This window comes from Athene noctua, chromosome 7, assembly GCF_965140245.1.
Source record: "Athene noctua chromosome 7, bAthNoc1.hap1.1, whole genome shotgun sequence".
Classification (NCBI taxonomy): Eukaryota; Metazoa; Chordata; class Aves; order Strigiformes; family Strigidae; genus Athene; species Athene noctua.
Window position 1 is genome coordinate 14,650,517 of NC_134043.1, and position 22,476 is coordinate 14,672,992.

Here is a 22,476-nt window from a genome sequence, read left to right on the forward strand (position 1 = left end):
CCAAGTTATTGTATGTCCAGGTGAGGAATATCAGCATGGGTTTGTTAGGGGAAAGTTTGCTGCTTTCAGGTCATTTTAGAATCAATCTGTCTGGGCAAATTATGCCAGACCGACACCACCAGCTGAGCACTGATGCTGCTGTCTTTACCCTGCCTAAGTACCTCAGGAGTGACCCAGAGAGCCTCTTTCTCCAGCTTGAAAGCCTGTGCTGAGCTCCTGCTGTCCACAAATACTGTTTAGCATCTAGTTGCAAGACTTGTTTTGATTACGTATGTTAACAGTCAGGCTGTGACTAAATGGCTATTGGCAAAGGTATTGAACTAAAGCCTAAAAGAAACTTTCATTTGGACTCCAGTGGGCTTTGGATCAAGCATAAAAAGAATCAAAGCTCTAAAGCAAATAAGGCAGAACTTCAAGTTTCCACCCTGTCTAGTCTCTTGTAATCAGAGGTGGTGATCAGGATTGTTCAGCTGTTAGATGCTGTCAAAAGCTATCTCAGCCAAGGTAATTAAAAGAGATCTTTTGAAGAGCATCAGAGAAAAATAAGTGCATTTGTGTTGACATAATCAGTTCTGGATAAACAACACATAGACCAGTTTCAATTCAGAATCTTTCCCAGGAGGTCACTAGGATTGCATGTACTCTTCAGTTACTTAAACTGGGTTTTACTCTCCTTTGCTAAGCAGAAGGGTGATCTGCTTAGACTTGTCCAGGTAAAGAGACTTTTTTCCTTTTGAAAAACAGACTGACCTCAGTTTTTCCTGATACTGGTCTTGAATTAATACTACTTTAAAGATAGCTAGGGATTTTATGCAAATGCGTTCAGAGCCCTGAACACCTTTCCATCAATGTTAGACATAAGGCTCCAAACAGTAGGTGGGCCAAGTAAAATCACCATGGGAGGGAGCATGATGAGAAATATGATTACTTGATTATTATTGCATTGTTATGGACAAGAATGGTTTCATGTTTGTCCTGAATTCCTTCTCCATCTCTTCTGCTCAGTGAAGAACTTCTGTTCAGGGTGAAATGCCTTATGATGATTTAAAAAGTTCTCCCACTTCAGTCAGCCTTTAATGCACACAGACCATCTCATTCTTCCAACCAACCCACTGGCATTTTACCTGTCCCCCACGTAAGTGACCACTTCTCTGCAGCACTGGCTGCTGGGCTCTGCACCACACTTACCCATTTCCATCAGCTGCCAGCCAGCCCTGGGCACCAGCCCTCCAAAACCAGGCAGCAGTTGCAAAAGGTAGTTCTAACCCTCCAGCTTTTGGAGGCTTTCATATGGCACTGCTAGAAGAGGCACCAGCAGACCAGAGTTTCTGTGCCAGATTTCCTGGTGCTTTATGGTCCAGGCAACAGGGAAAGGTATCCCTGAATTTCCCAGTTAGTGGTTAATAGGAGTTTGTCTGCTTGTGGCATGGGCGTTGACAAGCGCATGTGATGAGAGAGCAGGCTGGAGCACAAGCTGGCCAAAACCAGCATGGGTTTAGTCTCAGCAGTCCTCCAGGGGTGTTTTCATTTTGTCATCCCCAGTGACAACGTCTTAAGCACTTACACAGTGTGGGACCTGATTAGTTTTACTTAAGGAATTTGGAGCAGTCCATAGGGATTTCTACCTGATAATTATTCTTAGGAGAAATGCTTCAGCTTGGTAACAGACCATCCTGTGTGAGCAGGGAGGGAGAAAGGGCAGCTGGCAGAACTCTGTGCCTTGCCAATTTTCACCTACCAAAGCTGAATCCAATCCAGTTCCCTGTGAAGAGCTGTGGGATAGACACTCTTGATTAATTTCAACTCGTCTTTTCCCAAGTGACCTTCTGCTTCCAGGGATGATGAGGAAATCATTTGCCTCAGCAGCTTTGTCTGGGAAGTGTTATCTTTTGCAACCTTTAATTTCTCTTTATTCAAGTGAATTGCATTACATTTGAATTTTGCTTTAAACTGTGTGACTGGGAAGGGCTTCTCAGCAGTACACAGTAGACAAAGTATCCTACACCTCTTCCATCCTTTAATATCTGCACAACAGCAAGACCCAGAAAGCAGAACAAACCATTTTGGTCCAGGAGTGTCACTTATTTCTCTATGAGCATCCTGTGGCATCAGACATATGTAAGAAGTGACCCTATCCTTGAATGCACAGATCACACAACAGAGCTCATTTAATTTTCAAGCTCAGTTGCTTCATAAATGATAACTTTCCTCCAGGGACTGTTGTGGAAAGACATCAGGGTAGAGCACCATGTTTCAGTCCTCTGTTTTGTAAAGCTTTGTGCTAACCCAGAAAGATTCCTCTCCCAAGTAGGAATGCCAGTTCACTATAAATCTGTTCTTTACAGTTCTGTATCCCTCCAGATTTTATGGAAAATACCTCTATTTCACAGATAATGGCAAATGGATTGGAGGGGACTCTGATTTTGCACTGTACTCTGGGAGTCATTATCAGAGAGTTCATGCAAGCATTGGTAAAGTACTGAAGTAGAGTATTAGCAGATCCTAAAAATGCCCTCTGGGTTTAAGAAAGCAAAGCATCAGTGCATTCTGTCTAAATGCAATTATACAAATGATTGACATTAGCTGTATGGGTCATTAAGGAGTCAGAAATTTTAAAAAGTCCTCCCTGTGCCACCCTGCTGCTCCGTGTTACACTACCTTGCTTGCACAGTAAGCCTGCACAGCTGAGAGCAGGTAATGTTACCTACTTTAAAGGACCTTTAGTAACTCTGAGTAGGAGCAGAGTAAAATCGAGGTAGGAAGCCCCAGTTGTGTCTGTCTGAACATTTTAAGGACTAATTATGAAGCAGAGAGTGTCATGTCCTCTCACAGAGATCACCACACCATGATTTGTATATACTCTGTGTAACAACTTTCCTGGAAAGCCTAATCATTATTTGGAAAAAGTCCTGGGTACAGTAAGTCCTCCTGCAAGCTGTCACGCTGGGAGTTGCTTATGAAACACTGAGGTGCCTACTGATTTGTCGTGTCAGTCGCCTTAGCTCCTCCAGGACTAATACCCTACAAGGGAATGGCCGACACAAAAGCGTAGTTTTGAGATGTCTACTCAGAAACGCACACTGTGCTCTTTCCACTCTGATTGCCACCATCCACCAAGCTTCTTGGTCCTGAAAAATTTGCATTGCTGTAACCTGAGAAGTGTGCACAGGATGATATGCTCTGCCTCTGGTAGGTAGGACCAGGACAACTCCACTGTCTTCTTGGCCTTAAGTCTGGATCCTTCTGGGTTTCCTTTAGTATCTTTTGGGTGTTACTTAATAAATAACTGAACTGGACTTAGCTCTTGTGTAGAAACTCTATGACCCCTTCAAGCATGACTCTAATTTAAATTCCCCTGTCTTATCAAGAGTCCAAGTTAGAATACAGATAAATAATTCTTTAATAGAGAAGGGATCTGCAATTCTGATAAAACAGCAAGCAAACAGCTCAAAGAGAGAACAAAGTAACCTCCCTTCTGTTCTTCCTGATAGTTTAGAGGGTAACCCATCTCAGTCCTCTTACTGCTGAGAACCTCCCTCATGGACTAGCTGCTTGGTCACACCACATCCCACATCCACGAAACCAAACTCACAGCCCTGACAGAGGAGGAGAAACACCCAGCGTTTCTTTACCAGCCTATCTACAATCCCAAATTAATCCTGCCTGGACATCCTGCTACTAATCTGGTTTACTGACTCAGCTTTAACAGAACCTCGAGTAGATGAGGAGATGAGTATCCACTTCATTAATCCTCTGCCTGATCTCCCAGTGCATGGTCCTTATAAGTGTGAAGGGGCCGGCACACTTTGAAGACATTAAGCTACAAGCCGTTTGCAAACAAATTTTCTCTTTTCCTCCAAACAGACAAGCACTCACTGCCGCTCATCCAAATTCAGGATAATTATAGTGACCTTCCAGCTGTCACCAACAGAAGTGCGGGATGGCAGATTATACACATGAAGTTCTCTACGGCTAAAACCACCATATGTCTAGGTTTCGCTGGACATATTTTACAAAGCCAACTTCCTCCAGGCTGAAAAAAGACTTCAGCCATTTGTCCTGAACTTGTGTATGTCTGGATCCCCTCCCAGGCTGGCTGGCACTTGGACAGGAGCCATGAAGCATGCTCAGATCCCCTGGATGGTGGCTTCAGATATGCTGGAATCACCGTGTATGAGCTGCCCATTGGCTGGGGCATAGCCTGAGGGGCCTTGAAAATCCAAAATGAGAGGAAGACTCAATCTTAGCACTAGCGGCTTTCACCAAGGGAAGGGACTGAGAGCTCTCTCCTGCCTGCAGTTTCCAGCATGGGCAGGAGGAGCTTGGTGCAGGAGGTAAGAGCCTGAGATCTTTGGCAGGAGGCTGCTTCTCCAGACAGGAGCTGATGTCCTCCATTGCTGCTGTGAGGCGTGCTTGTGGCAAGGTGTGCTCCTGGCGAGGTGTGCTCATGGCAAGGTGTGCTCCTAGCGAGGTGTGCTCATGACAAGGCGTGCTCGTGGTGAGGTGTGCTTGTGGCAAGGTGTGCTCCTGGTGAGGTGTGGTCGTGGAGAGGTGTGGTCATGGCAAGGTGTGCTCATGGCGAGGTGTGCTCATGACAAGGCGTGCTCCTGGTAAGGTGTGCTCCTGGCAAGGTGTGCTCGTGGCGAGGTGTGCTCATGGCAAGGCATGCTCGTGGCGAGGTGTGCTCGTGGCAAGGTGTGCTCCTGGTGAGGTGTGGTCATGGAGAGGTGTGGTCGTGGAGAGGTGTGGTCATGGCAAGACGTGCTCGTGGTGAGGTGTGGTCATGGAGAGGTGTGGTCATGGCAAGGTGTGCTTGTGGCGAGGTGTGCTTGTGGAGAGGTGTGGTCGTGGAGAGGTGTGGTCATGGCAAGGTGTGCTCGTGGCGAGGTGTGCTCGTGGCAAGGTGTGCTCATGGCAAGCAAGGTGTGCTCCTGGCGAGGTGTGCTCATGGCAAGGTGTGCTCCTGGTAAGGTGTGCTCCTGGCGAGGTGTGCTCGTGGCAAGGTGTGCTCATGGCGAGGTGTGCTCATGGCGAGGTGTGCTCGTGGCGAGGTGTGCTCCTGGCGAGGTGTGCTCATGGCGAGGTGTGCTTGTGGCTTGGTGCAGGGAGGCAGCCCTGCCTGAGCAGCCTCCCTGCACAGCTGCCTCTGTGCAGAGAGCCCCATGCTAGGGCCTGGCAACCACAGGTTATTATACCATTAGCTAAGTCTTGATTAGAAATTGCTTTTTGCCACACATTGGTTGTAGCTCAGCTACAGATTCAAAAAGGTTTTTTGACTGTAACTCATTTCAAAAAGCAAACTGCATTATTCTAGTTCCAGAGATTCACAGGAGATGTCCTACAAACATGTTACCGTAAAAGGAGATCACCTCCCCTCATCACATCTCCACCCATTCAGGTTGGTGGACCTCAATCCATTTAATTCACAAGGAACTTTTTGAATGTTGAGTCTGGAAAAATGTTTGTTTATGCTTAAAAAAAACCCCAGAAACAACCCTATGCCAAGGAAACTGAGAACAAAACAAACAATTAGAACATGCAGGGCTTGACTTTTTCCCTCCAGTGAAACAACACAGACATTTTAATAATTAAGCAGTTTCATAATGTTTGTAGAGGGAAATGAAAGTTTATTGCTTCTGCTGTTTCTATAAAGGCACAGGGCAAAGCGTGGGGACTTGTAGAGTAGAAGACTAATGGAAGGAAAAAAACTGATGGTGCTTTAGGGGTGAAGGAACAAATCTCTCAACTCCCTAGGTAATATTTACAGTACTGCAGTGAGAGCTTGGTTAAGGAAGGAATGAGTCAGGGTTTTGGACCTCATTTGGTAAACCAGTATTTCTGCACACAAGGAACTTGGGTGAGTATTGGATTGTGGTTTAAGAAAGACCCTTCAAGCCTGACCCAATGAAAGCTGGCTTGTGCAATTCTGACTCATAATTTAGGATCACTCATGCTCTAAATTAAACCAATGGGAAATTTTTTTAGTGATGTGAATGGGAACAAGATTAAGCCTTTGCTCCATGTTGATTCCCTTGGAGAATGTGGGACTAGGGTAAAGTTAGCTGATACTCATTAGAAGTATCAAAATTTGGCCTCCAAAAGAAAGCACTTACATCTTCCCCCTTCCTCAGAAAAAGTATGTGAATCAGGAGCAGCACATTTATTTAATTTCTTTAGACATGTGCACACTTGAATTAATCTCCTTCAAAGTTAGGAGGATTATTCTGCCTTTGTATCTATGCAACAGAAAGGCAAAGTTGATTCAAGACATACAGAGCTAAGAGATTTAAACTCTGCCAGTTCCTACAAAGTGTTGAAATTGATACAATATGTCTGGAATTGATTTTTCCTTGGATGCTCCAGACAGATCTCAGAGATGTGTTGGTGCCTGCTCTGTAAATGAAGGAGTGACTATAAGATTACAGATAGTTGGTTTGTACTTGCAGCATTTGGGAATAATGAGGGGAAAGGAAATCCAAAGCACAAGCAGCAGATAATAGGAAAAGCAAGAAAAACATAGAACCAGCACTGACAGCTATACAGCAAATGTAAGAGCCTGGTCCTACCCGATAGTGGGACTATGCCACTGCTCATCATCAAATGGACTGAAATATGACATGGCATGGGTAGGGAAGAGGAAAGAATTAAAATCAGCCACATTCCAGAAAGACTGGTAATGAAGGAAATTTAAAATTTGTCTGGCTTTGTTTTGCTGATACAATTTCAAGGTTGTTTGGTTGTTTGTTGTTGGGTTTGTTGTTTTTGGTTTTGGTTTGTTTTTTGGTTTTTTGTTTGTTTGTTTTTTTTTTTCATACAGTGTGATAGAGCAGCTATTGCCAAAATGACTGTATCATTTTCAACAAAAGTGATGGCAGATCCCAACAAATCATCTGTCAGATATATAACTGTTTATACATTGCCTTGTTCTCCCACTGACTTTCTTGTATTGCTATGAAGGATTTGCCTGTCTGAGGGCACTGACCAGGATAACTCCTGGGGCAGGGTCCGATGTGGTTGTGCTGGTGGCCAACTATGTCTTGTGACTTAGTGCCACTTAACAACCCAGCTATGAATGGGCATGGTGGGAAGGGTTGAGCTTAGAGCTCGTTAGATACTCTTCCGTCCCTCTCAGCTTGAGAAATCTCTGCTTGGCATAATAAGTTCCTGTGTGCACATCCTGGTCTGGAAATAAAGGTACTTCATTATAGAGTAGGAATCATAGGAATAAACCCTGATTTAGTAGAAGCTGGATCATCCCCTCTTCCATCAAAACCCCCCCCCCCAACAAAATGACACATTATATTTCCTTTTTATTGGTAATTATTTTTAAAGTCCTGAGTTCACTGTGTTCATTAGTATTTTACAGCATAGAGTAAGAGGTACTCTTACATGTTTGTCAAGAGTAGTTGAATCTGTGTGACATGCTGCATTACAGTTTCCCCAGCAGCCACTCCACTTCAAAGAAGTTTGAGGGCATAACCACAGGGAAAAAAAAAAAAAAGTTAGCACACCTGAAAGGGGTGAAACACCCGTAGGTGGGAGTTTGAACTCAGACAAAGCTCTTACACTGGCTTTGCTGCTGGAGCAATCTTGATGTGGAACCCTCCCCTTAGTAGCACAAGAGCCTTGTCACAGGGGCAGCTATGAACTTTCTGCTGTGAAACAGGATGAGGTGACAAAGCTGTAAGGAAACACAGATTTGCTTGCCTTGCAGCCTCAGTAAGTGAGATTCTGCTTTGATTGTACTGCCAGATGGGGGCAGGGAGGAAGTGTGAAGTGCTGACATGCATAGACATCGTATAAATGCACTTGCTCTGTAAAGGATAGGTTCCAAAAGGCCCATAGCCTGTGCATGTACCTGCTTGGACAACATGGTCTGTTCAGGGACATTCATGCTAGTTCAGGCACCGTTAGATACTTTACCTCATAAGAGGGGCCTTATAGTGAAAGAGTATTTGGACATTTCTGCTGTAAGCGTAGAAGTATGTTTGGAATTGGAGGCAAGAGAGGTGGTGAATGAGAGTCGCTCACAGTGTTCACTGTGTTGATGCTCCTGACAGCTGTGGAGTAGGAAAGGGAGGAAGGAGGAAGGAGGTTACTGCCACTCTGAAGGGGGAGGAAAGTGGAGAACAGAGGCACAGAGGAATGGACTTGCATACCCATGGTCCCATCAGTGACCTGTGTAATAGAAATTATAGCCTGCGTTAGGAGGGGTTCTTCTCAACTAAGAGATTAAGCAGGATGGGAAGAAAGTCATGCACAGAGGTATCAAAAGACATGTTGTTCTTATAGGTTCATGTACAGACAAAGCTCCAGTGTGGGCTCTCATAGGTTTAGGAAGGGTCATCTCCATTCTGCCCTTGCCCCCATCCTGTGCTTCAACCTGAGATCCTTAATAGCATTTATCATCTCCACATATTTCATGAAATCTGTGGACACTTGATACATTTCAGGTCTTTATTTCCCTCCCTTTGTCATTTGGTTTAAATTCGGGTGATGCAGCTGACAGTGATGGGACTGGGAGGAGAAGGATGTGGATGACAGACGGTGCTGATGCATAACTCTATTTTCAAAAGGAAATGGGGCTAAAAATTGAGCAGTCTGGTGTTTTATATTGTCAATTATCAGAACACACTATCACACCTCTGCCAATGAGAAGCATGGTAAAAGTGTTGAAACAGACCATGCTTTTATCATCACAAATATCCATGTAACAAAGTAGCAAATCTAAGAGTGACTTTTGGTTATTTACTTTGGGTATCAACATAGCTTTTACATAGGGGAGAGATCTTGGTTTTAGTTAATTATTAAGCAGGGTCTCTTGCTGCCTGATCGCCTTTTCAGAGAGATTATTGTGAAAATATTGGAGAGAAATTTTGAAGCCTCATGGCCACACTATTTTTCATGCCCTAATTACCTGGCCAAAATCCTACTCTCCACTGAGTCAGTCTTTGCTGAGATTAGTGGAAATGCTTTTGATTTACAGTGATATATGAATTATCCAGAATGTATGCTGAGGTGAGAGAGAGAATGCTATTTAATATCATTTAAAAATGAAAAAAGAAGCTAAAGTATCTTTTGTCTGTGGCATAATACTGTTCCCAAAGAGTGGTGACATCTCTGTATCTCCCAGGACTAGAAAGGCACAATGTTTTGACATTTGCTCCTTCAAAAAAAAACCCTGCTAACAACCTTTTTTCTGGGCTATAATAGCTCCATATCCACTTCAAATTGGTTGAGAGATACTGGAAGGCAAAGCACTCAGTAGGGAGATGGAATCTTTAGATCACCTCCTTCATCAGTTGTCTAGAGATCCTGGCAGTGCAGGGGTTAACCTGAGGCCAGGGAAAGTGCTGGGAAGATCAGCACTGGGGGAGCCTTGAGGACAGAGGGATTTACTTTGAGCTTTGCAATATGTTCAGAATAATTATGCTATGGAAATGGAGAGAGAATAATACATACACTGAAAAGCAAGAACATGGAAGAGATGATGAAAGCTGCATCAGCGTGGACATGGTAAGGATGATCACCATGAAGCAGCGGTACCAACCATAATGAAGAGCAGCAATGCTATTACTCCTACAGCAGAGTCCAGCGGCTCTGACAGATGCTCCCCAAACTCCCATCCACCAGCAGCTGGGTCAGCTGCCAAGTGTTCAGCAGCCCCTGCGCCCCAGGCAGGGCTGGCAGCATGTTCCTGTGCAGCCCCGACCTGCCCTCTTGGCCCAGATCAGGACCATCACGTGCAGGTTGCCAGCAGACAGGATTGCAGCTGCACTGGAGGATCCCAAAGCCCCAAACCTGACCCCCCGCCGCAGTGCACACATTTTGTCCCTCATGTAGCGCTTCGTGCGCAGCTTGCACTGCTGTGAGGAGAGTAGCGACTACTGTAATTCCATTACCAGGATGGAGTGAGGGTTGTGCCCATTTGCTTGCCCTAAACTAGGAGTCAGTGAAGAACTGGGGCCAGAACCTTTTTCTCTGAAGAGCTTGCAATCTGGTGCTGTAATTAAAGACAGTGTTGATTCCAGGAGCTGCTCTCCTTGTGCTTGACCTGGATGTGGGTGCTGCACGCAATTTCTCAGCTGGACTGCCCTATATTTTCTATAAAAACACGCTCCAGGAAAAGGTGTATTTCTAGAGGAATCCATGATGTAGTGTGTTGTTGTGCATGGAGGATGTTACAAGAAAACAGGCAAGCTCAGGTGTCAGAGTATTGAACCAACAGTGGAAGAGAGCACTGGGGAGCAAAGGAGGATGAGCACAGGGAGAAAGAAATGGTTTGAGTAGGAACGGTGGAGCCTCACCCTTGTCCGCTTCTCTGCCCTCCCTCTCTCCATCCAGTGAATATGGGCTGATTTACCTGCAGTATGATGGAGGTGGGAGAGAGAGGGTTGGTGCACTGAGCATTTGCTGGAAAACCTGCATGGAGGCCTTTTCTGTCCAGCAGAGGTAGCCTCTTAGAGCAACATGTATATCAGGGGGTGCAAATGTTACCTATAGAGGGAGCGGGTTGGTGCTGCTGGCCCTGACAGTATATTTATTGCCCAACCTCTAGTGAAGGTTTGATCATGCCACTTCAGAGGGATATCATAATTACCACAGCCTGCCTCAGATCCCTGACTTCCATTTTGTGTCAAGACTGGGGAAAGTGGGGAGGCACCGGGTCTGCCCTGGAGCCTGCAGCTTTGTTTCTTCCACCTTCGTTTCTGAAAGCTGTTGGCAGTGTGATGCCTGTCCCTGTCCCTGGGCCACCTGGGTGACAGTCCCTGTGACACCTGAGGTGTCTAACTGTCACCAGTGTTCATGCAATTAAACAGTGAGAAATTTAAGCACAGAGACGAGGCCTCCCCATTTCCTGTACCAACTGCTAGGGTGTGCTGCCTTGTTTCAACTGAAAGGTGAACGAAGAAGTAAGAAATCCAAATGCCATGGCTGAAAGGGAAACATCAATTCCTAGAAAAACTCCCAAGGCTTTTCTGCTTCGTATTCACTTGGGTTTGCTTCCCTTGTAAAATGTGCAACAGCTGAGAAATTGGGGAAGAGAAAGGAAACTTAGATTACACAAAAATTTGCATTGAGGACTCTGATATGAGACTTCAGTGTCTATTTTAACCTAACCCTTCTCTTTGCTTCACTTGCTTCCCCTGGTTCCTTCAAGCATCTTGCGTTACCAATGCAGCCATAACAAGGGACTTGCAGTGGGTTGGGAGGCTCTTGTTTTTTCCCTCTTTTGGAAATATTTCAGAGCAACCATCTGTCAGTTCCTACCAACCCGGAGAGCTGCTCTGACAGCAGATATACACAGCATCTCCCCACTCAGTACCAGTACTGCGAAAGGAGGGACGAGGGAAGAGCTGTGCAGGGCTCGGAAGAAGAGCTGAGGCTTGCAGCTGGTGTGAACGCTTTTGCTGAAGCAAAAAAACCACACCAAATGCCTTCTCTCTGTCACACGCGCATGAAATTGCTTGTTTGCTACAGTCAATTGAAAGTAGAGATTTTGTTTATTGCTTTCTGTGAAGAAGGGGAGGATGGTGTGGCTGTGTAACAGCCACCTGTCCAGGTTTGGTGAGATGTCCAGGGTTAAGCAGAAACAGGGCTGGTTGGAAAACCTCCCAAGGGAGCAGCATGCTATAGGAAAGGGGCTGCTGGTGGCTGTCTTGGTGGTGAAGTGACAGGAGATGAGAATACCAACTTAATAATTTTGTGCATCTTAACTGTTTTTAGGTGAGAGTTTGCCAGAGCAATGGATAAACAACATAACAAAACAGAAGCCAGTACTGAAGCCAAAGAGCACCAAAACGCTGTGAGTTTCTGCTGTGTTTATAATGCACATGAATAGTGACTCTGCTTTGCGGGAGTGAATGCCTCTGTTGCACATGAAATGGCAGAAATCAAATCCTATATCCATCCATCCATCCTCCATCCATCCATCCATCCATCCATCCATCCAAGTTTTTGTCTGGAGGAGCTGGTACAATTATTCCCTCAAGAAACAGAAACTACCTTGCATTTTCTTGATACCCCATAAAACTGCTTTTGAAGGGCTTGTAGCAATATGCTAATGGATACAATACTTCTGAACATTTAGTTGCTATTTACCAACTTACCAAAATGTATGACAGCTTTACCTAATACCAACAATATGTTAGGCTCATAATAAATCTCGTAATGTTCTATATTTCAAAGTTTCCCCCCCCAAGTTTTAGCCAAACTCCAGATTCCAGCGATTACACCAAACCTTTATGCATTTTTCCCTCCTGCCTGCGAGGTGATACTAACTTCGCTCCTTGACTTCTTCACATTCCCCAGGGCTGTGATACCTTTTTACTGCTGCAACTGCTGGGTGAACAAATCCAGGCTACACCTGATCATTTAACATAGTCTAAGTCCTGCATCCAGACTAACAAAATTATCCTAAATTAATTGTGGCTCTAGGGTGCAAACAGCCAGCTGGTGCTGGCCACCAGTTGCTGGTGCTTTCGATTTGGGGCTAGTAAAGGTGGAGCCAGAGTGAATATTGCTGTACCCAGGTGCAATACATGACACAACTGAAGCACAAATAGCTTTATTTCCAATAGGAGCTGAGAATACACATGCTTTTTATGTGGCAATATGGCTGCATACAGTCACAGGCTCTAGGTAAATGCAATTTTTAAATCACTTTCTTTTTAATGAAACTTTAATGCTGTAGAAATCCATGGAGGAAATAGAGGAAAGAGATCTTACTAGATACAAGAAAAGCTCACTCATGTTTTATCTGTCTCTTGTACCCTTTGGAAGCAGATATATTTATTTACAGCACAATCTCAGCTCCATTGAAGTCAGTGGGAAGTCTGCCACCAACTTCACAGGCAGCAGGCTGGTGCCTCCGAGGGGTGATCTGCTGAGCACACTCTCCTCCTCTGCTGCAGAAGGAGCCACTAATGCATGCCCTTTGGCTGCTTGCTGTGCTAAACCCATTTATCTGAACCATGACAGCATAAGAAGCAGTTTTAGCGATTAACCCACTTTTGCTGCCATAAAACTAATCAAGCTGCTTCTTTTTGTTTACTAGGAGAGTCCGTTTTAAGTTCCCAGATGCTCAATTGTAGGGGGGGAAGGCGAGTTTTGCACATATAAAATGGAGTATTGTATTCATTTAAGGAGCAGGAGGGGAAGGAAACAGTGAGTGATCCTTTCCTCGCCTGAAGATTGACAGCCTGGCAGCCTCCGAAACAGAAAAGTCTTTGTTTATTCCATCACAGCCACAGTGCCTACAGCTGTCAGGTCCGGCACTCCCATACTGGCCAGCTCATAATATCAGGAAGAACCACTGTATCCAAGTCATCAGGGACAAGCTGAACAGATCCATCAAAGTGGGGTACAGGAGCTAAGCCAACAGGTCAGTCTGTGTTTCAGGCAGCTGATAGCTGAAGATTGGGAGACCCTGGAAATCCAGGAGGGCTAAGATGCTCAACACATCTATAAGGCTGTGGAACAAAACTCAGAGAAAATAACAGTGCAAGAAAGCTGTCAGATGCTATGGAGGAGGCTGGTTGGAAAGTACCGCTTCTCTTTGAAGTGGGTTAGCAGCATTAAATGTGCACTTTGAAGATCAGTTATAACCTGAAACTGTAATGTATCCCACCTCCAACTGTCCTTGCCCGGCTGGGGGGAATGAGCAGTGACTTCTGCCAGCAAACTGCGTGAGGATGGCTGGGGAGGTTGGTGGGTGTGGATGTCCTAAACCACAGGCTTAACGTTCACGTGAAAAAGTCCCGAGAGGTGCCAAACTGAGTTTTCCTCACTGCACTGTGAGAGTGGTGGTGAGCAGGGACGTGGGGGCAAGGGGGACGAGCAGGAAACACTGTTCTTCAAGTGTCGATAATAAGAGGCCCTTAAAGCACGACGTGCTATCCTCTCGATTTCTAGCAAGAACAGTTCAGATGAATGCCCATGGGAAGTAACAGCCCTCTTGGGGCCACAGAACCCACTTTGCCCCTGCTTTATAGTTCTGAAGAGCACAGGTAATGCCTGTTGGCTGTAGGTGGTGGCCTGCTGGAGGGGTTAACGGCTGCCCAACTTCCCTGGCCAGCTCTTTGCTCAGCTCCGGTCCACACAGACCTCGAGCCAGCATCTAAACAAAAGAGCTTTGCCCTCAGCTTCCCTCAGCCAACTTCAAACTGCAACTTAAACAAACAGTCCCAGGTTGTGACTCAGAGCAGCGCTGCTTGTGGGCACGCAACCAGGACCTGCCCTGCGCCTCTGCCAGCTGCCATTTCAGCTAGTCGCAAAGTCCCCCTTCTTGATCCTCCCGTTTCCTAATCCACAGGACACTTCTTCCTCCTTTACCTCCTAAAACCCATGAAAAGTGCTTACTTAGAAATATTAGTAACACTTTGCTCATCAAAGAGCCGCCCCACTGCACTTGCTGCCCCTTTCAGCATAGTGTTTGCATCAGCCCTGCTGCTGTTACCATTATTCCAGCCAGGGGACTATGGGCAAAACTAGTCTATGAAATGTTGTCTTGAAAGCCTTAAGGCTGTTACTGAGATTGTGACCTTTCAGAGATGCTGCAGCAAGCAATCTGAGGCTGGTTGTTACTTTGGGCAAAGGTTTGCCTTGCAAGGGGGCGATTGGCAAGAGCTCAGGCAGTGAGGCAAGCCTCGGCCACAAGTGCTGGCCCTGAGTGAGCCATTTGGAGTACCTGCTAATAAAATAAAATGAGATAATCATCTAAGTGGAGCAAAGGAGCAGTTAATAGCACTCCTATATTTTAAACTCTGGAAATAGAGAAGACAACTGGTTTAGACCCTATGTTGTTCTGTCCCAGTTAGCTGCAACTGCCAGCAAAGCTAATGAAGATGGCAGTCAGAAAGCAGCTTTATTTGTGACAGTGACTGGTTCTGAATTGCTTGACAATTCTAATAGTTTTCAGCTGACTCTGCCAAAAGGGTAAGCTGTGGACACTATGGAAAAATGGAATGCGAAAAGGAGACAAACATACTACAAACCTTCTGAATGCAAAAAACCCCACCCCACCATCATTTTTACAGGGGTTTTCAGATGCCAACCAGGTGCCCACAGCAGGGAAGAGGTGGCTGAGGAGCACTGGTAGCGCTCACGAATTTCTCCCAGGAGCCACAGACAGGGTTGCAGAAATAGTTTGCCTAAAAGCAGCTGGGACTAAGCTTTGGGGCTTTGAACCCAGGTACAGAGGATAATGGAAACAAAAGTGTGCTGCCAGTGAAATAAGTCTTTCATGAGCAGCAAACTCACCAGAGATTTGTGGACTATGTCACCTGCACTGTTCCACTGCAATTATCCATCTCCTTGTTGCCATTCCCTGGGACATCCCAAAGAGCACACCCAGCTTCTTGTCCCTCTCTGTGGTTTCTTTCCCATGTTTTTTCTCTCTCTTTTCCTGTGTTTTTGGGCCCTTGACTCACTGATGTGGCCTCTAAACAACTTCACAGCTGCCTCCTGCCCTCCATCATCTTTTTGTCTCTTGTTAGGTCAAAAGCCAGTATGGGATGTGGCTAGTCTGAAGCTACACAAGGCTAACTGGCAGCCAGCTGCCACCATGCAGAAGAGATGGCCTTCATTTTTCCCTCAGTAGAGGCATTAATAATTTTCTCTCCGGCCACAGATTTGTACACTGAGTATATGGAAACTTTTCCTCTCGGAGGCCTCCATCTGTCTGCCTGATATGTTTATATGGCCAGAAATTCAGATTACCATGGGCAGAGGAACAGGCACAGGAACTTCACAGATGCAGTCATCTTAGGGAGCTATGTTAAAAAGCTGGAATGCTATATTTATGTATACCTGAAAGTAATAAAGAAATCTGTAATAAAAGAAAGGGGTTTTTACTAACTTCAAAAGAAAGATTTCTGGGGAGCTGACAGATAGCAAATAACTTTATGTGCATCATCAAATGTCTGGCAGGTGCCCCTAGAGAAACCAAGATGTATTTCTATGTGCTCTGTTCACCCTTTGGGAGACACTTCTTCCTCAGACTGACATTTTGGTTACATTCATTCCCTGAGGCATTTTACAGGAAAACACAGCAACATATTTGATTGTTCAGGATGTACTGAACTTTACATAGATGACATTTGGAAACACAGACAGCTCACACCTGGGAGCTCCAACTGCTTTGAAAGAAGTAAAGCTGCTGGACTCAATTATATAGAAATGTAAATTTGGTGTAGCAGTAATACCAAAACAGGGAGAAAAGTTAGCACTGCTGGATTGCGCTAACCTCAGCTGCAAAGTGTACTGGAAGTTCACAGAAGAGTTATTAAAAATGAAGAATAGAGAAGACTTTTTGTATTGAAAGCCTGTGTGGGGAAAGCTGCCTTCCTCTGGCTGTCCAAAGCCAAGGTCCAGGAGTGCCATTGGGATAACATCCTAACAAATGTGAAATGTAAATGTTTTAAGAAACCCTGGATTTTTCCAAGGTCCCAGTCCCAACAATGAACACAAAATTAAATAATCTGTCATGCATTTTAGATAACGCCTCAGTTTAACAGGCTGAGGTTTAAGCAGTGTGCGTGAGGGAAGCACAGGCACACATTTGTTACTCCTCATTAACCCCTGCAGAGGAGTTGGTGTGAAGGAGCATGAGTCCAAATAAGAATATGCCACATATGTGAAAATGTGCTAAGTCAGCCTCTACCCAGTGTTTAGCATTGTCAAACCACAGAAGTGCACCAGGGAATTAATCTGCCTCATGCTGACAACAGAAAAGACAAACATGTGCACTGCCAAACACAGTCATGGGAGAGCTACAGCAACACAAGGAGCTGGCTAAGCCAAAACCCCAAACCTGCTGTCGTGAAAGCAGCCTGAGAGATGCTTCATGTTGTGAACACGATGGTGAGTGGCCTTGAGCAGGGCACAGGGATTACAAAGGCGAGGCAGCTCTGCAGTCAGAGGAAGGTGAGCCTATCCCAGGGGAGATGCAGCCTTGAATGCCTAGAGGAGAAGATGATGGCCAACTTGGTCAAGAAGATGGGCCACAACCCAGGCAAGATGCTGGATCTTCCAGCCCTGCACTTGGCTTAAATGACCATTTGGCTTTCCCCTGCCACTGACAGGAGAAACTGGCATGCAAAGCTGCAGCCTGGGCAAGGATAGGCTCCTGGATAGTGCGAAAGATTTTATTTGAGCCCGGTGTGTTCCAGCAACCAGCCAAAGCTGCGCATTTGGCCCCACGAGCTGCGTTTACCCCATCAGAACTGGGAACAAAAGGGAAGGCATAATATAGTGCCACGGATTTATGGAAACTGGGGCCAGAGGAGAGTCTCAAGTGTAAAGTCAAGATATCACAAGTCTGCATAAAGTGTCAGTTTCTTACTCGCACACACGGTCTCTCTCATTTCTGACTACATCTTGAAATATATTCTCCTCCCTGGAAAAATCTTGCCTCCCTTCTTCCCAGCCAGAGAGTGCAAATGGGTTTGTGAACCTTAGTACATCATTTACAGCTGCCGTAAATCTGGAACAATGTACACTATCAGATGTGCAGGTCTCATTTATAAAGCAGGATTTATGATTTCACCCCTTAGATCTGCAGATGGGTTTTATTGTGATTTATGCCTGTGTCATGAAGGACCATATATAAGAATTACCTGATGTTATCAAGGGGCCTATTCTTTTTGGCCCTTATCTTTCTTCTGAAAGCAGAAACTACTTAATCACTGTTAGCTATACACTGAGTGCAGTGTCCTCTGTGATTTACCCATATCCCTTTTTTCAGTATTATTAGCTTGTGATGTTAGGACTAACCCAATGAAATACTCACAGCACATGCCAAATTGCAACTATAGATATACAATTTATAAATGGCTCTTTGGTGACTGTGTTGGTAAATATAATTACGTTGTTTTTAAAGGAGACATTACATCAACATTAACTGAATGCCAGCATTAAACTGAGGTACACAAAAAGCTCTTTGGGTCCTCCGAGTACAATATTTAGGTTCTACTATTATTGGTAGAGACTACACCTCAATAGCATAAATTGTAGGAAAAAATTCCCATTTCTAAGAAAGATGGACGCCAGATTTCTGAAAGCATTCAGCTATCTAACCACCACTGATTTAAAAGGGCAATGAAACACTACAGAGCATCTTGCCTGGAGAAACTGAGAGACACATATTAGAGTTTCACAATACCCCATGCATTAGCCTCCTGTGGTTTTCACTAGACTTGGGTACCTAAGAGCTTGTCAGAATGCCACTTAAGTTTCCCCACATCTCTTCCAGTGCTGACACAACCTCAGAAATCAGGATGATAACCTGTTCTTCCTTGAAAGACAGTAAGTCATGGGCTTGTAGAGATGTTTTGGTATCTTACAGTCATTGGAATTGCCTTTGATGGCTTGGGTTAACTGCATAAAGAAACATAACCTGTGCCCCTTAGGTGGGTTTGAAGCATCTGCAGCAATTACTAGGAGATGCTGCAGTGTTTCAGTAGATCTGTTTATTCTCAGATATACTAGCAGCCAGGTGAAGGCCCAAAACATGCAGCTCCAGTGTTGCATCCTATTCTGCAAGGGCTCCTTGGCCATACAGATCTGATAGTCCTTTTGTCTGCTTTTGGTCCAGGAGAGATGGGGAATTTCTCCACACAAAAACTCGCACAGGCCTGTGGTGAGACAAGTGTTGATGAGAGAGATCTTTCAATCTCCTTCAGCCAAGGAGTGAATTAACCCTTGGCTTCCTGCTTGTTGCTGATCCCATCACTAGGGAACTATACAAAATGTGGCATTGCTGCTCTCTTCCAGCAGCCGTGACTGCATGTTATAAGAGAAAGGCCCAGGCATGTTTGAAGCTCTACCTTTACAAACAGATCTTAATAATGATTGGGCTTGAGCCCAGTCTTGGTCTCAAGTACCACAGACCTACCATAAGGGCAAACCGCACATCTAATCACACACTCATCTAGATGAGAGGATAATTGTAACAACCAGCCCCTTCCCACTTCCATTTCTACCTTAGCAGTAAGAAGTGTTCCCTGGGAAGAGGCTGGGACATTCAGAGTACCAAGTCCTCAGAAAGCATCAAGCTGTGAGATGCTACTGCTGAACCTCCCCCCACATGCCGTCTGTTGGCCCTTTTCTTCTGCCTGCCGAGAGCAGCAGCTATCTGCAGTGCTGTCCCATTTCAGAGACGGAGTTAAAGTGCTTTCAAGTAGTGTTTTCCTCCCTGTGTCCCCCGGGACATTTCTGAGAGCAGTGAGATAGGGATTGCAGGGAGCACTTTCTTTACCCCAGGATCCCTAAAGCTTTTTGCCTTTCAAGAGAGGAACTTACCCTGCTCTTGACTTGCCTACCATGACAGTAGCTTCTTCCTTTCTCATGGAGAAAAAGCCCCCTCAAATTTCTAGAAAGTAAGTTGGGAACTTGAGCCATCTAAAAGATTGCACAGAGATGTCAGGTCTTGGTATAACAGTTCATTTAAATTAATGTGGCTTCAGGAAATGACTCTCATGATTTGAGTCCTGGCTATTTTTTACATTCACATGAAGGTATGTGATGTGCCAAGACTTTGATCTCAAGTGCTGGCACAGAACCCACAGAGGGCAAGACATCAGCACTGGGCTTAACTTGCTGCAAACCGTGTGTGGATGCAAGCTGCTAGAAGTCCTTTCAGGAGCTTCAGAGTGGTCTAAGCTGCCTGTGTAGGCACAGCCATTTTGTCTGAGGTATTCTTAGTGCATGCCTACCAGGCTAAGCCACTGCAGGGATTTAGGGAAAGGAATGCTAAATTTCTAGATCCTGAAGAGCTGTATATGCACGTGACATGCCGAGCAGCTCAGCCTGGACAGGATGGGAGCACTTCTGAGACCCAGAGGTTGCACTGACTGTAAACATCTGGGGAGCTTTAAACACAGAGGTGCCTTTGGAGTTTACACATACTGGAAGTCTGTTAAAAGCTGCATAGGGGTTTTTCAGCACCACAGTATTAGATTTAGGCACGTCCATCCCACTTTAGGTTTAAGTCCTTAAGTAGATCTTGTTCATACCACTCAAATTGCCTTCAAGAATTTTCTTATTCTATATGCAACTTCCCTATGGATGTTCCATTTGCTTCCAGGTAGACAGCCTAAAGCACCCCAGTTTAGATCCTTAACTGCTAAGTAATACATATTTTTCATTAAAGCAAGTAGAAATTATAAATGAGGTATATATTCTTACAAAAATTTCAGCTTTCAGCAGTTCTTGTTACATCCATATAAAAAAGTGCAGGAAGAAAATATTTTTAAAAGAGTAGAAATTAATTTAATCTTTAGACTTCTATAATTCAAACAGCAATTAAGGACTAGAAGATATGACCTATTCCTAGTTCTTACTATTACATCTCCCTATTTTCACTCACACACAGAAATTTAAGAACAAAAATCTCAGCCCCAGAGGAGCATCTCAGATAGCACAAGTGCATGGAAATGAGAGGCTGTGATACTCAGTGTTTTGTAGCTTTCTGAGTGGGCCTAGAAACATTTACAGCCTTAGCTAATCACATTACATTTGCTTAATTAATGGAAGAGCCTATGCTCTCAAGCTGACAGGCTTTGATAGATGAGTACAGCTGCCCTGGCTTTCAGCAGCATGTGTGAGTGTTTAATGGGAATAAGGTGGGGGACAGTAGGGTGTACAAAGCAGTGAAATAAATGTACTATATGCAAATGGAGCTGCCGTTCATGCTTACTCTGCACCTGAGATGGAGAGGTAGTTCCAAGCTGCCTTTGTGTTAGCTGCACCTGAGGCTGTGCAGGGATCTGACCCATCACCACTGCATGGAGTGGGCAGCCCTCTCCCTGGCACAGCCCAGACCCATCACTGTGCCCTGAGTCACCAGCCCATGGGGGTGCTCCCACACACTTAACATCGCTTTAGGCAGCTTGAGAGAACCTTATCATAACAAAGAGTAAAATGAGAGCTAGAGGACAGGGAGAGCATCAGTGGTTTCCTAGACAGGGAAAGAGAAATACTGTTGTAGATGGCACAGAAAATCACCTGCATTTTTCAAAGTTTCTCCTGTACTTAAATCAGAAAAACAGTCTTGTCTTTCAAATGATCTGCTTCATTCCTGTCCAAATGACTTCTCATGTGCTTGCGTTACAGTACACGAGCCTGAAACACATGATATAAGCAGCTGCCAGGCCAACTGCTCTGATGATAATCGAGCCAGTTGTACATACTTTCGTACATCATACTCCATCACATCAGACTCTTACTCACCCCGTTACCAACTGCTTCTTGTCTCTTTTCTCCAGGAAATGGACTTTATCAGTGTAATTTGCAAGAAACCCTCCTGATCCCAGCTGGGGAAGTCCTACTCTCCCCCACCTCCCTTCCACCACTTTCTTCAGGGATTTAAGTTGCACAGCAGGGCCAATTAGGAATTCAAACCAGGTAGAAAGTGAATATACAGTAGCAATAAGAGCCAGTGGCATGATTGATGATGCTTATACAAATGCTTCTGGCTTGAAAAGCAGTGCCTGGGTTGATTCCAGAAGCTGTGTCTAATTTCAAAAGGATCTTCTGAAAGAAAAAAAAAAAAGAGGGTTAGCAGCACATGCTACAGAAAGCAACTTCCACAGATTATTCCATACTCAAAATATCAACCAATGACTAAGAGCAAAGCGTGAGAGAACTAACAAGAGCTTTTACTCATACTGATCCTCCTGCACATTTAATGAAATAGGGCTGAGACTTCTTTTCTGTGGGCTTGCCAACAGTCAGAGTTGCATTGGTCTAACTATGGATTTAAACTTATGTTGTTACATATATTAGGAATAATGGCTTAAAATTAGGAAAACCCGAGTAGCTATTAGCCATGGTAAAAAAGCAAAAACTGAATTTCCCACTGATTCAAGTGGATCTTGTCAATTTTTTGAGAAAACAAGAGATTTTCTTACATCAACCCCTGATTTTTACTGACATTTGCTAGTGATGCCCGTCTGTGGGTCTGTGCATTTGTACACAGCTTTGACATAGTAAAAACAAAACCCCTCATTCCCTGCTTGTCTTTCCTCATCAATCAATGGCCTGGCACATCCCCTTCTGCCCGCCATGGTAGGAAGGGAACAGAAATCCTATGGAAAGATGTTGACCCAGGTTTACCCTGGAAGCCACCGAGCCTGGGAGCAAAAGATAATGAATGTGGGGTGGGCATGGAGGAAGTGTGAGGACCTGCCAGCTCTACAGCAACACAAGCAATGAGCTAGTGGATATGTGGATATATGCCAGCTGGGCTGCTGGGCATCTGGAAATCCTGGGCAAGTGCAGAGGGACACTGTGTCCCATGCACAGCCAAGTCTGAACTGGGATGCATTAGCCATCTTCCACATGTGCAGAGGTTATTCTGAGCAATCCAGTTTGGGATGCTTTAAAACATACTTCTGAACTCAAAGGAGTTGTTGTGTGTACAGGCTGTAACAGGACTGGGAGAGCCCCAGAGGGCCCAGGGTGAATGCGTGGGCA